This window comes from Clupea harengus, chromosome 5, assembly GCF_900700415.2.
Source record: "Clupea harengus chromosome 5, Ch_v2.0.2, whole genome shotgun sequence".
NCBI lineage: Eukaryota > Metazoa > Chordata > Actinopteri > Clupeiformes > Clupeidae > Clupea > Clupea harengus.
Window position 1 is genome coordinate 14,982,016 of NC_045156.1, and position 15,522 is coordinate 14,997,537.

The following is a 15,522-nucleotide window of genomic DNA, read 5'->3' on the forward strand; positions in this document are numbered from 1 at the left end:
GTTGACCTGTACCACAACCCAAGGGCCTCGTGTGCCAGGTAGCGGTCCAGCCAGGGGTGGAGGCTTTCCTGCGTTCCCTCCTCAGAGCCTGGAAAAGAGATCAGGTGGAGTTTGTGCGCTGCCATGCGCAGGGGAACACTGTGCTATCGGCTCTTCACATAAACACCAGGGGAGTGAGGGAATCGTTTTCATGGTCGTCTAAGCCAGACATCAAAACACGGGTCAGGAGGGGCCGGGGCAAGAAGGGTGCACTCTATACTTACTTACTCTTACTCCCACATGAGCTCACAGAAAAAACCCTCAAAAGGGTCTGAGATGAGCATTATAAACACCAAAGAAGTGCAGCTCACTGGTGACTTGAAGCATCTGTTTCTCTGTAGTCGTGGTATTCTAGGATGTGCACATTAAACCAACATTATGGTTTGTGGTTAAAGACACAACGACCCTCACTCTTTTTGTCATCATCTAACACTGCCAGAGAGAGTGGGGAACCCGTGTATAGCCGAGGATCAAAGAGTCAGAGCAAACGTCAAATCGAGCTGAAACGATCCCCCTATATTTAACGCATAATTTTAGCTGTTCTATGTGACCCAGATGGGATGTGGTCTGCTTATATTTGGATGTTCATTAGGAGGCTGTCACTTAATATGCCTGTGGTTTGAGTGCAGGGATGGGATGGCACAGGGGCGTGTGGACCAATACCACTAAGGGGTAAGAGCAACACCAGACGCTAAATACCCCATCAGGCAAGCCCAGACACTAAATACCCCTTTCAGGCTTTGGGGTTTTTGGGGGCCGAGAGCCCTTTTACAGGAGAGAGGGAGGCCGCCTGGGACCCGTCACTCACGGAAAAACAACTCTGTGAAATCGCTTGACGAGTTGCATGTGTGTGTTAATGACACACACATTTCTGGCTTCGAGCCGCAGTGGTCATCTTTAGCCAACAGATGCCAATGGTCATAGGTGACCAAAACAGGGCTGCAGGCGTTGTTTTTTTTAAAACATGGCAAACCACCCTAGATAAATATTTATTGTTAACACATATAATTCAACACATGCTATATGACCGGAGGAGCAGTCAATAGGCTTATTCAGTGTCTCTGCCTCTCCTTCTCTCAGTCTAACCCCCCCTTAATGCTTCATGCTGCTGAGCCTCAACACTGCCACCAGAACTAAACACAGAATTACAGCCACATGAACCTGACAGAAAAAAAAAATATATGAAAGAATAGAAAGAAAAACATTAAAATATTATTATATTAAACATTTGTCTTGTGGTTCTACAAGACCAACATATGAGACTTTCTGCCATTGATACCCTTACATCACCCACAACTCACTGCTGTAGCACTTTCCCTTTAAGATGCTTCATCATGAATCACACACACACACACACACACACACACACACACACACACACACACACAGAGACACACGTGTTGTGGTGGCGATGTGCTAGTAGGGGGCAGTCTGACTGCTTTCTCATGACCCAAATACCGCGTCATCATCTCTGGAAGCGCTTTGAAGACTTTCCACTGAGCCTCGACACACACACACACACACACACACACACACACACACACACACACACACACACACTCACAGGGTCTGCTTGGCTCCCAGGGCCCAGTACAGAGTGAATAGTGCTTCCATGAGATCCACCTCTGCAGCAGTGCAGGCGCACACACACACACGCACGCACACACGCACGCACGCACGCACGCACGCACGCACGCACGCACGCACGCACGCACGCACGCACGCACGCACGCACGCACGCACGCACGCACGCACGCACGCACGCACACACGCACACACACACACACACACACACACACTCAGAGCATCACCCTTCTAACTTCAGGAGGGAGCAGCACTGGGTGTTAGTCTCATGAGATGATGAGATGGTTGCTAAGGGTGTTAGTCTCATGAGATGATGAGATGGTTGCTAAGGAGAAATTCCCTGAGATGTGCAAGCAATTGTTTGCAGTTAGTTTGGATTAAGATGTCAGCCATCAATTCTGCAATGCATTGTGTCAAAACAAGTTCAATGTTTTGTACCTTATTCTGACATTAGTTAGTTATGCATAGAGAAATTCTACGGTGATGTATTCCTTTCATCTCCTTCAGGTCTCTTACCAGCACATACAGACACAAGCACACACAGACAGACGCACACACACACACACACACACACACACACACATGCACCCACATGTTTCCACCAAATGTTGCAGCATCTGCATGGCTTCCGTAGGCTGTGAAGAGAGTGAAAAAAAACCACACACACACTCACATATGGTGCACACACACACACAGACACACGTGCACACACAGAGGAGGCAGAGGAAGAGTATGGAAGTCATGAAAGAGTCTGGGGCCTTGGCTGCGGCTGTGTGGAATGTGTCAGTGCCTGGGTAAACTCTGCAGGTTGCCTGTGAGCAGCCAGCCAGTATCCTGAGCACGCGGGCCACAGCGTGAGGCTACGCTAACCCCACACAGCTCAACTCAACTCAATCAAAACACAAAACTACAAAAACAAGACAAAGGCATCTTTCTTCCAAGGACTTACACAGACAGGTAGGTCAACTACACTTACACAGCTTTCTGTTTGTGTTCTGCAGTGGCTTGTGAACAGTGCATTTGTTTATTCTGGATGTTGCATAACTTGGAATGTTTTGGCAAGGGAAGTGGAGGGAAGGGAGGGGAAGAAAAGAAAGAGATTTGTGGTACAGTGGTACAATATCGATTAATGCGCCGACTCAGCTGTTACACAACAGAGGACTCTGGCAGTGGGCTCCCCTGGAGGAGGGCAAAAAAGTCTTGGAGAGGCGAGGAGAGAGGAGGAGAGGGGAGGAGAGGGGAGAGAGAGGAGGAGAGGGGGTGAGAGGGGTAAGTGGGGAGGAGAGGGGAGGAGAGGAGGAGAGGGGCTGAGAGGAGGAAAGGGGAGGAGAGGGGCTGAGAGGGGACTGGGAGCTCAATATAAACAACATAAGGAGTTTCGACTGGCTCTGGGATGTAAATAAAAAAATGATTCATTACAAGATGATAAATGAATGTTCATAATTCATTGATATAAGCCCATATAGTTTTGTATGCTTTATCCACATAATGAAATGTAACTCCAACATGCACCAATGTCTCTGCACAGGATCTAATGTTTCCCTCGCTGGAGAGACACATGGACCTGAGGCCTCTGCTGTCGGTTCTGGCCGTGCTTGGTCCAGTCTGGGGCTCGACCCTAGATGTGGACTATGGTGGGGTTCCGCTCTGGATCAACCGGTACCTGGGGGAACCGAGCGTGCTGAGCCTGAGGGGCCGAATGGACCCGAGCTGGTTCCGAGCGGTGAACACCCAGAGCTGCCCTACGGAGTGCGAGTGCCCGATCCGGTGGCCCACAGCCCTGTACTGTGACTACCGGGGGCTGGGTGAGATGCCCGGCGGCCTGCCCTCCAGAACCCAGTACCTGTTCTTGCAGGGGAACAACCTGACCGGGTTCAGCCCTGACGCCTTTGCCAACGCCACGCGGCTGCGCTGGCTGTTTCTGGACCGGAACCAGCTGCTCAGTGGGCGCTTAGACGCCGGGCTGTTCTCGGGCCTGACCCAGCTGGTGAACCTGTTCATGAACCACAACAACCTCACAGAGGTGCCCGCGGGGCTCCCCGGCCAAGTCCGGCAGCTCCGGCTGGCCTACAACCACATCGAGACAATTCCCCCGGAACGTTCCAGAACCTGCAGAACCTCACGCTGCTGCTCCTGCAGGGGAACCGGCTGAAGGTCGTGGGAGAGTCCGACTTTCGAGGTAGGGAGACTCGGAATTCCTTGGATCCATGAACGCCGTATCGCCTCCCCATCATGACTCTCTCTATTAAAAAGATCCTCTGTGATCGCTTCACTGAGAGTTCACCAAAACAGCACTTCTCCTAGCTTCAGCAGAGGAATGGCGGGCAGTGCTTTGATCTTATCAGACCTCTGGCAACTCGTGCCAGAGATGATTTCATACTCACACTGAGAGCAAACCTAATGGCCATCCGCAATAAAAAAGGCATAGTTGATGATGGTTGCCTTCGGTAGTTAATATAATTAATTTTTATAATAAGTAAGTAATTTAAAAGTAATAAGTAATATATATATATATATATATACTTATATTACCTACCTTTTATATCTTTTATAATAAAGAGTGTTTTCACATCCTCTGATGCTTGGGCTCAACTAGTTTTCCACCCCAAAGCAATGAGCACAGAAAATAGCTGATTCTGATACGGTTCAAGCCAGATTTATTAAAGAAGGGGCAGACGAAAATATAACACGAGGAAAATAACTTATAAATAAACTAAATAAATAAACTTGCCTAAATACATGTATGGCAGTCGAGGTGTCCCGTTACCTGAAATATCGGACTTGGCTTAGGAAACTCCACTCCGCTTCACGTCGCCTCTGCCATGTGCTTCTATTGTATATAATGAGTATTTACCATAGGCCATGTGCTTCTGTCGTATATAATGAGTATCTATCATAGGCCATGTGCTTCTATTGTATATAATGAGTATTGATCATATGCCATGTGCTTCTATTGTATATAATGAGTATTTACCATATGCCATGTGCTTCTATCGTATATAATGAGTATTTATCATATGCCATGTGCTTCCTCAGGCCTCTCCTCCCTGAACCTTCTGGATCTCACCGGCAACCTTTTTGAGAAGTTTCCGCGCCACCTCCCCCCATCCATTTCCCAACTGTACCTCTCCAACAACTCCATGGTGGGATTGGAGGGGGACGTCCTGCAGGGCTTCCCAAGCCTGCGCTACCTCCGCCTGGGCAGGAACCGGCTGAGGGATGGGGGCGTGGACCCGGCTGCCTTCAACCTGAGCTCACTGGTGGAGCTGGACCTCTCCTACAACCAGCTGACCCAGATCCCCGTGGTGCCCACCACCCTGCAGTACCTCTACCTGGAGGCCAACCAGATCAGCGGTAAGGGGCTAGCATTGCACGGTCTGCAAAATACTGCACCTCCTACAGAAATCTAAATTTCAATTGTTGCATTTATACTGGACCAAACTGATTAGGAGACCATGAAATTGAAAGGAATTACAGGTGTAAGAGGATCACACCTTTGGTTGGTCATGGTAGAATGATCTTTGAAACCATTGGTGTATTGGGGCCACCCTTATACTTCACCCGTTTACTTCTGCTGTAAGTTAGCACATGCTAGTTAGCGCTGAAGAGTGCATGTTCTATTGCACAATAGAGCGTCCATATTTCAGAGCTAACTAGCATGTGCTAATGTACAATAGAGCACCTGCTCTTCAGTGCTAACTAGCATGTGCTAACACACATTAGCACATGCTAGTTAGCACTGAAGAGTGGATGCTCTGTTTGTGTGTGTTAGCACATGCTAGTTAGCACTTGCATTTGACAACTAGAAATCATTAATTTCCCCACATCTGTATGACATTTTCTGGCAGTATTATGGCAGATGCTGTCTGCTTGATCAATGATTTACCTGTGCCTTCTGTAGCGCACCTGTTGTTGATCACAAGTGAATCCCAGCTTGCATGTTCTTACTCTGCAACCTTGACTGTCTGTTCCCCACATACAGGGTTCCCACACATAGGCGGAGATCCCGGGGGGGACGGGGGGGACGTGTCCCCCCCTACCATAAAGTTGTCCCCCCCAACAATCATTGAAAACTAAAAAAAAATATATATTTTTTGATTTTTTTTTTTTTAATAAAAATACGACGACACAAGCGGTGTTAATTATAGACGTAAAAAAAAATAGTTTTTAAGTGTTGAAAAATCATGTTCCCCCTATTCCTCAAAGTGGTTTGGTTCACATGCTGTTTCCAACGGGCAGGGCTACCGGCAGCTCCGTGTTTCAGTTAATCAGCCCAGTAGCCTACACGGTCAGATTGTCAGACTGTTTCCTCCTCTGTCCCCTGTCGCTGCCGCTATGATACACGATATGTAAAGAGATTTACCTCATTCTCGAACGCAGTAAGAACATGTAAAGAAGAAGTTTTTTTTCTAAACTCCATTTACGAAGTTCCAATCGATATGCACAAGTATACATAAGCTTATTCATGGATTGGCATGACAACGTGAACGTTTGCCGATAACACACGCATGCCGGTAATTAACACAGTTAAGATAGCTAGCTAAGTCTAGGACAATGTCCTGTCAGGGCAGGTTCATGCTAGTTAATAAATGTAGGTCTACATCTCAGTGCCTCTCCAGATTTGTTAAATTATCTGAAGTTAAATTAATGTCATCTTTTTCTGCGGTCCATGAACTATGTTGATATTGCAATATGGAGTGACAGTGGCGTAGGAGGTAGAGAAGTCATATTGTAATCAAAAGGTTGCAAGTTCAATTCCCTGTTGAGCTGTTTTATAACTTATTTTGAGCATCAAGTTCTCTTGAACTTTGGACATTATTTGTCTGTGAATAGATATTTCGTGTTAGTACATTTAATGCTGTTTAGATCATTCTAAAATGACTTCGAATCTCTGTTTGTAAATGTGATAAGAGAATTCGGTATTTAGCAGTTTATGCTAGCTCTCGTGAAAGCAATTTTTTCATGTCCCCCCCCGGAATTACACTCTGAAATTTGACCATGTATTGTCCCCCCCTACAATGAAATGGGATCTCCGCCCCTGTTCCCACACATGACTTTTCAAAGAACTTTAATGAACCATGGACCTTTCATAACAATAGCACATACTTTACTCAACAGGCTGGGCCTAATTATTTAATGAAAATTAAACAACAACCTTTTCCATTCCTTTTTCTAATAGGCTAGTTAGACCATGCAAATTTAAGTGGAAAAGCTGCAGAAATTTGCACAAAGAAACATTCTCCATGGAAAAGTACAATAACTTAATAAATGTTATTAGACCAATATACAACATCATCAAATTGAATTACTTTTCCAAAACTTAAAATGAATTAACAGAATTCCAGGCCTGGAAAATGGTATTTTAAAAATCCTTTCCAGGATTTCCATGACAATGGGAACCCTTAATATACAATTCCTTCAACCCATCATAACTTTATTCCTCTAGGGTTAGGGTTAGGGTTTGGGTTAGAGTCTTAATCACAACTATGTCCGGTGCCACACCGACTCTTTTCTACACCCCTGTAGCCAATTTGTACCAAGTACAGGACCTTGTGACCCACCTGTAGTTACCATGACTACCTCAGGTAGCCGTGCACTATAAGTTACCTCTACCTCTCCTAGCCATCCACTTGTACCTTCAGCTCACCTCTGACACCTTTAGCACACCTGTTAGTCCACCTTTCATCCATCTCCTGTAGCTCCCCTCTAGTAGTTCACCTGTAGTTTCCACTGGTTTACCTGTAACTTCAGCAGCTGACCTGTTCACCTATAGTACTTGTAGCTCACCTGTGATAGACAGACATGAGGTGCCTCATCTGCGGCTCCTAGTTTACCTGTAACTTCAGTATTTATCACCAGTACTACCTGTTGCTCACCTGTACCTGAACTTTTCATAGCTCTGCTGTGATTGGCTGTTGTGCTGCAGGCTTCAGCACTGTATCGCCATGGCACCAGCAACACCTAGGTCAATACAGGTTCAGACACCAGATACTCAAACACTGATAATTACCCGTACACCCTCACTGCCCCATAAGAACATGTGGTTGCAAATGACAGCCCTGTCACCGACTCACAGAACATTTTCATGTACTAATGGTTTGGTCTCTTTAAATAACTCCCCAAGGCATTACGTCTAGGGATTGGTTAAACCCTCTGCCTTTCCAGACGGTGGAGGAAAGCGCCCTTCGTGCTGTGGTGAGGGGAAATGGCTGTGTCACTATGTAATGTTACGACACAACTGGGAGCTTTTACCATTCATGATGGAATAATGAAAGGCCTCGGTCACTCCGATTCATGCCTGAAAATGAGTACAAGCAACAAGTGTTTTTATGGAATACATGATACAGTGTTGCAAATAGCGAGTGTTTTTATGAAATACATGATACAGTGTTGCAAAAAGCGAGTGTTTATATGGAATACATGATACAGTGTTGCAAATAGCGAGTGTTTATATGGAATACATGATACAGTGTTGCAAATAGCGAGTGTTTATATGGAATACATGATACAGTGTTGCAAATAGCAAGTGCATCTGGAAAAGCACTCTGTCTGATGGATACATCATTAATGAAGTATATAATGTATTTAGCAGAGAACATTTTTAAATGTTAACAGTGCACACAGCTGCGCTGTTGTGTTTACTGAAGGCAGCTGGGTATGTGTTATGTCTCTCTGTGAGTGTGTGTGTGTACATGTGTGTGTGTGTGTGTGTGTGTGTGTGTGTTTGTGTGTGCGCGTGTGTAGGTATGTCTCTGTGTGTGTAAGTCTGTATGTTTGTGTGCATGCGTACGTGTGTGTCCGTGTTTGTGTGTGTGCGTGCATGGGTATGTCACTGTGTGTAGGTCTGTGTGTGTGTGTGTGTTTGTGTGGGTATGTCTCTGTGTGTATAAATCTGTATGTGTGTGTGTGTGTGTGTGAGAAAGTGTGTGTCCGTGTGGTTAAGTGCCTGTCATCATAGAGCAGTGTCCTGGGTGGGTCCGCCTAAGTTATGGTGCTGCAAACCCTCATGTTTATGGCTGTCGTCTCACATGGGTATTTGAATCTGAGCTTAGTTCAGAAACACAGAACCACAGAACCAGACCCAGACGCAGACCCAGAACCTTCGGAGAGGGGCATGCCAAGCGTGCTGGGAAATGCTGCGTTTGAACATTCTGATGATAGTCAGATGGCGGATATTTTGAATTCCATGTTCTGCCAGCTATCCTGTAATGTCAGTAGTGATCGCTGTAACTAATTCAAATTTACTGTGCAGAAAAATAACATCAAACAGAAAGAAAAGCCGAACAATGAGCTTTTTCTCCATCTAATCCACTTGAGAGTGGCTGGGTTTTTACTTGATGCCCTTGTGGGATCTGAGGCTCCTCTTGGCTCTGAAAGGACGGAGTGATGCACTGATTTGAGCGGGAAAGATTCATCTCAGTAAGAAAATACAGCATCTGGCAGCAGGGAGTCAACATTTCCCAGAGTGTTATGAGAAGAATGATGGAAAATATTACACGTCTGATGAAGCCAACAAGCACCCGCCTCCTTGTCCTCATCCTCATCTTCATCCTTACTCACTTCCTCTCCCCTCTATCCATCCCTCCATCCATCCCTCCATTCCTCCCTCCATCCGTCCCTCCCTCTCCATCCCTCCATTCCTCCCTCCATCCACCCTGTGCGCTATTTGTCACGGCCATGAAGAGACATGGAGGGGGACTGGAGAGGAAAAGTAGGCTAGCACAGGGGGAGGGGTGATGGGATGTGGTGTTGTGTGGTGTGTGTGTGTGTGTGTCGGGGGGTTGTTGAGTAGTCTGGAAACATCTGTGAGCACTCCAGGAGAGGGAGAGGGTTCCACGTGTGCCAAAAGCACGCTGTGTTCCTCTCTGCATCCGAAGAGCACACCGGCATTACTTACCATGGACGTCCAGCACAGGGCTTAGGCAGGGGCCATCTCACAGCACAACAGCACTACGACACAGAAAACATCTCTTTCTGATTAAACTTCTAAGGGCTTACGATAGAATAGGGAGATAAGATAAGGGTGTTGTACTCAAGCACTGATACAGCTTTGCTATTCAACAATTTGCCACTTTTTGAGGTATGTGTTCTATGAGCAAATGCTTGGCATCATATTTATATGAATGTAGCTGGTATATGGTCATGAGAAGGACAGGTAAACACACCTGCCATCCCCACTACTCATCCAGGCTAGGCAGTAGTGTAGTTCTGTGGTCCGTGGCCGGAACAGCCCCTGATTGTAAGAAAAACCTCCACATACAGCATTACCAGACATTACCAACAATATCCCCGAAAAAAGCCAGTTGGCATGTTAGCAAGCATTCATCAATGCCAACTGGGCTGTTTGTACTGTTTGCAAGTACCAAGTTTTTAGGCTTGCTAAATTTTCCATGATGCTGCTTTAAATATGCTGGTTGTGGTGAATCCAGATGTGTTAAAAATGTAAAAAAGTCTCATTTGTTTTGTATGATAACTTGCATGTAACACTGAGAAATGTGACCGCTGTGGGAAGCCCCCAACCAATCGCACAAGGACTTTAACATCTTGCCCTATGTATGACTGAAAGACAGTACGTCTAAGGCACTTTAAGGACTTCTTTTTGTGTTTCCTATTTAAAGCTGTCCTCCTCTCTTGAGAAGTTCAACTGGCATTAATAAAACTGACGGTTCTCTCACTTAGTCACCTCGATTACAGAAATAATGACTAGAATCATCTGGAAAGTTCCATAAAGTCTATAAAGTGACTGTTTTCCCCGCTGGCCCGAGCTTGAAGTGGCTTTGTTTATATGAGGTAGTGGTGTGGTGTGGTGTGTGTGTGTGTGTGTGTGTGTGTGTGTGTGTGTGTGTGTGTGTGTCTGTCTGCTATGCTGTGGAATGGAGAGGACAGTGGAGGGCTTCACGAGAGCCGAACCCTTCAGAGCACAGCAGATGTTGTGAGCTGCCGCTTAGAAACAAGATCACTTGGCTCCCGGCCTCGCTGCTGGCATGATGAGGAAGCACTGTGCTAGTTTTTCCACCAGGATGTCCAGCAGACATGACTACCCACCCAGGCCTCCGCAGTTCAGAGGTATCACACAGGAGCGAAACACTCAACCTGAAAACATTCAAGTCAACCTCAAGGATGAGGCACACCGTCCAAATACCTCACTTCGGGGTCCAGACACATCATGAGCTCCAAACACACACGTGCGCACACACGCACGCACATCACATCTCTAGACACATCCAGGGCTCTGCACTCAAACATACACACATTACATATCCAAAAACATCATGCACTCAAAACTAACACACACACACACACACACACCACACATCCAGAATAATCATGGGCTTAACAAGCCACACATCCAGACATTTTACCAGATCGAGACACACTCACACACATACACAAAGACTCACACACACACACACACACACACACTACACACACACCACAGTCTTGCGGTTGTGACTGGCCCAGTACAGAAGCTGTGAGGCCGCTGACACACTGTGTGTCTGTTTCTCGTCCCTGGTGTTCGATCTGCCACCCTAGCGAGCCGTGCCAGCCCACCTGCAACTCGTTTAGCAGGACGGCCGTCAGACAGGAGCTTCCATTAAAGGGGAAGGACTGCTCTTAAAGATGGAGCCAGTCAACACCAGAGAACAGCCTGTACCCGCTCCACATACCTGCTGTCTGTCTGTCTGTCTCACCTCTCTCTTAACCACGTCATTCTCTCTTTCTCTCTCTCTCTCTCTCTGTCTGTCTCATCTTTCTCTCTCTCTTAATCACTTCATTCTCTCTCTCTGTCTGTCTCATCTGTTTCTCTCTCTTAATCACCTCATTCTATCTCTCTCTCTCCGTCTGTCTCATCTCTCTCTCTAAATCTCTGGCTCTCTCCTTCTGTCTCCCTCCCTCTGTCAACCCCCCCCCCCCATCGACACCCTCTCTCTTTCTCCCTCTCTCAGTCTCTCTATGTATTAAGTATAAAGCATATTGTCCATATTAAGTAAATATGGAAGCTATGCTTACTGCTGCTTTCTGTTTGCATTATTGTTGTTGTTGTTGTTTCTCCCCCCAGTGTTCAACGTTTCCAGTCTGTGTAGAGAGGTGAGCCCCACTGCCTACTCTCGCATCAAGATCCTCCGGCTGGACGGCAACAGGCTCCTCCACCACCAGCTTCCTGCCGACTGGGTCATGTGCTTACGGGTGCTTCATCATATTTACGTCTAGCCCATCTTCACCTTTAGTCAAATACTGAGTCACCATCATCATCATCCTCATCCTCATCATCATCATCATCCCCATCCAGCCTACTGGGATCACCATCATCATCATCATCACTATCAAAGAGTCAAATACTGAATCACCATCATCATGACCCCCCCCCCCCTCCACTTTCCTATCTCTTACCGGGCCGATGCTCAAGCAGATGGGTCCCCCCTTATGTGCTGCGGTTCTGCTTGATGTTTATTCCTGATTAACAGGGAGTTTTTTCTGCTCCTGTCCCATTGTGCTTGCTCTAAGGGGTCCAGGCACTGCTCTCTAAAGCACCTTCTTACCTGAAGCAGTTGAGTTTATACTGTTGAATCCTTCAACACATCGGTGATCGCATCTAGCAACTCACACCATGTAACTTAACAGATCATATTGCCGATTTAGGCCAATTGCACCATTGAGGACAGTCATCAAACACTTAACCCACATATTCAGATAAATCCCATAGGGATAGATTTAGATCTAATCCACTGAGATCAGTCATCAGACCCTTAACCATCTGATGTAGACCTAACCAGTCGAGGTCAGTCATCAGACCCTTAACTATCAGATGTAGATCTAAACCCACTGGGGTCAGTCGCTAAATACTTAATCACGTCCCTCGTGCCCTGACATAAAAATAGATCTGTGTAAGTCTGTGTTCACTAGAAATCATATGTCCTCTTTAAGTCTGTGTTCTAGAATGCATCTGTGCTCTTTAAGTCTGTGTTCACTAGAATGCATCTGTGCTCTTTAAGTCTGTGTTCTGTAGAATGCATACGTGCTCTTTAAGTCTGTGTTCTAGAACATACTGTATGTGCTCTTTAAGTCTGTGTTCTAGAATGCATCTGTGCTCTTTAAGGCTGTGTTCTAGAATGCATCTGTGCTCTTTAAGGCTGTGTTCTAGAATGCATAAGTCGCTGCTCCGCTTCAGCACTGCACACCCAGAGCCACAGCTGGAACCGTTTAAAATAAGGGCCATTCTCCATCCACAGCACATCAGCACTGTATAACCAAATCACTGTCAGTGTCTACTGAGTTTACATACAGCCACAGCCCATCAGCACTGTATAACCAAATCACTGACAGTGTCTACTGAGTTTACATACAAATGGATTTTAGGATTATGTGACATCAGCTCGTCTGAATGCCCTGTGAAAGAGCTGAGTGAGGCAGCATCACACAGTCACTGCTTTTTAAAATGCTTTCATATTCTTCACTGTTTTCGGGACATTTGTAGTTTTCTGTATCCATCGTATCTAAATAGGACACATGAGATGAGATACCAGTAGGGCATCTAAATAGGAGACATGAGATCCCAGTAGGGCATCTAAATAGGAGACATGAGATACCAGTAGGGTATCTAAATAGGACACATGAGATACCAGTAGGGCATCTAAATAGGAGACATGAGATACCAGTAGGGCATCTAAATAGGACACATGAGATACCAGTAGGGCATCTAAATAGGACACATGAGATACCAGTAGGGCATCTAAATAGGACACATGAGATACCAGTAGAGCATCTAAATAGGACACATGAGATACCAGTAGGGCATCTAAATAGGACTCATGAGATACCAGTAGGGCATCTAAATAGGACTCATGAGATACCAGTAAGTCTCCTGGAGGACATTTTCCTCTGTTTTCATTTGATGTGGTGACTCTAAATAACTGCTCAAAACACATGAAAATCGCCCCTAGATATTGTTAATCCATTTCTTTTTCAATGCATCAATGCATGCTAGTCCCCCCTGACATGTATCAGCTACGTAGTCATATATATATATATATATATATATATATATACAGTATTCTTTTATTGTTCTCTGTGTGGGTTGTAATTATTTCTTTTCAATAAAGCAAATAATATGTTTCAATACGTTTCAAGTCGTAATAATTCCTCTTCCACATAATTCAGTGAGCACATGGCCAGATGGGACGAGGCCTCAGAGCAGTGGAGAGAGCTCTCGAAAAAGACCTGGTGATGGAACAAAAATAAACAAAGCCTTATTTTCAAAGCGCTGCTTCACATTCCAGCCCCCAGACAGGCCTTTAATCATGTGGGTCTGCTTGTACCTGGAGCTGGTGTGCTTCGGAGTGTGTGCTTCTGAAACGGTAGGTGCTCTGCTGTGCCCATGGGAATTTAGATAAGTTCGGGACATGGCTGCATTCTTCGGCCGTGACACACACCCCATAATGGCCGCCTGGAGAGATGGGATCTGTCTTATCGCCATGGAAACACTTTTTTTTTCATCCCTCAATGATGTTCCCAGAGATGGAGAATGCGAGCCTGAACCCCAGACCCATTTAAGAGTCCTTCAGCAGCGCAGATGAAAAACTAATAAGAGAGAGAAAGAAGGAGGGGGGGGGGTAGAGAGAGAGAGAGGAAGAAGGAGAGGGGGGGAGAGAGAGAGAGAAGGAGAGAGAGAGAGAGAGAGAGAGAGAGAGAGAGAGAGAGAGAGAGAAAGAAGGAGAGGGAGAGAAAGAGAGAGGAAGAAGGAGAGGGAGAGAAAGAAGGAGAGGGGGGTAGAGAGAGAGGAGAAGGAGATGGGGGGGGAGAGAGAGAGAGAGAGAGAGAGGAAGAAGGAGAGGGGGGGAGAGAGAGAGAGGAAGAAGGAGATGGGGAGAGAGAGAGAGAGGAAGAAGGAGAGGGAGAGAAAGAAGGAGAGGGGGGGTAGAGAGAGAGAGAGGAAGAAGGAGAAGGGGGGGGGGTAGAGAGAGAGAGAGAGTCTCTCAGACGGAAACAACAGCGCTGGCTCTATCCACTACTGCAGGATAGTCAGTCGGCGTCCAGAAAATGCTGGAAACAAGATTATTACCTCACAGCAGCATGAAATAACATCTTATTACACAACAACATCTCAAGCTAAGAGAGCTTTTAGAAGGGCACAGTGTCTCACTTTTTAAATCCTTGTAAAATTGCCAGCAGTCAAAGGAAATGATCATACTTGGACATCTCATCTCTTGTCTAGTGTGAGGTGAGATCATTGTTTTAGTCTTCAGTAGCTTCAGTGACATGTCTGCCAGTGTTTTCCATATAACATCAGCAATAAAACAATAGTCCCGGCAGCATTCAGGCCTCAGTTATAGCTATGCTAATAAAAACATATAATGATGACAGATGGTAATAATGTAAAACTGTTATTGTATTATTGCAATGATATATTATTTTGGAACTGGATACAAATATCTGCTGAATGTACAGAGTGACTGTGTGCGATTGAGTCTGTGTAGAGAGGAAGTGTGTGTGTGTGTGTGTGTGTGTGTGTGTGTGTGCGCGTGGGAGAAAGGTTAAGGGATAACAGATCACTGCCCTCAGTGACAGTCCTACTTCCTGCCATGGAGATGGGGGATAGTGTGTGTGTGTGTGTGTGTGTGTGTGTGTGTGTGGTTGGGGTTGTGTGTATATGTGTTGTATGTGTAAGGGGGGATATGTTTATTTGTGCATGGGTGGGAAGGGTATATGTGTTAGCGGACGCTAAGTGATAATCCCATGAAAACTATGGCTGCCACATACAGCATGTTCCATCTGAAACAAATTAATATTGACTGAAATAAAACGTATTAAAAGGTCAAATTGGTAAACGAGGTAAAACGTCCTTCCTTTTCAATATTCCGACAGGGTTCGTTTGAAATGAAGCCTCCTGCTCCTCTCGAC

At 45.9% G+C, this 15,522-nt stretch overlaps 1 pseudogene; it reads left to right on the top strand.

The window, feature by feature from the left end:
* The first annotated feature begins 3,162 nt into the window (after positions 1-3,162).
* On the top strand, positions 3,163-11,847 carry LOC105904130 (annotated as a pseudogene).
* The last annotated feature ends 3,675 nt before the right edge of the window (positions 11,848-15,522 follow it).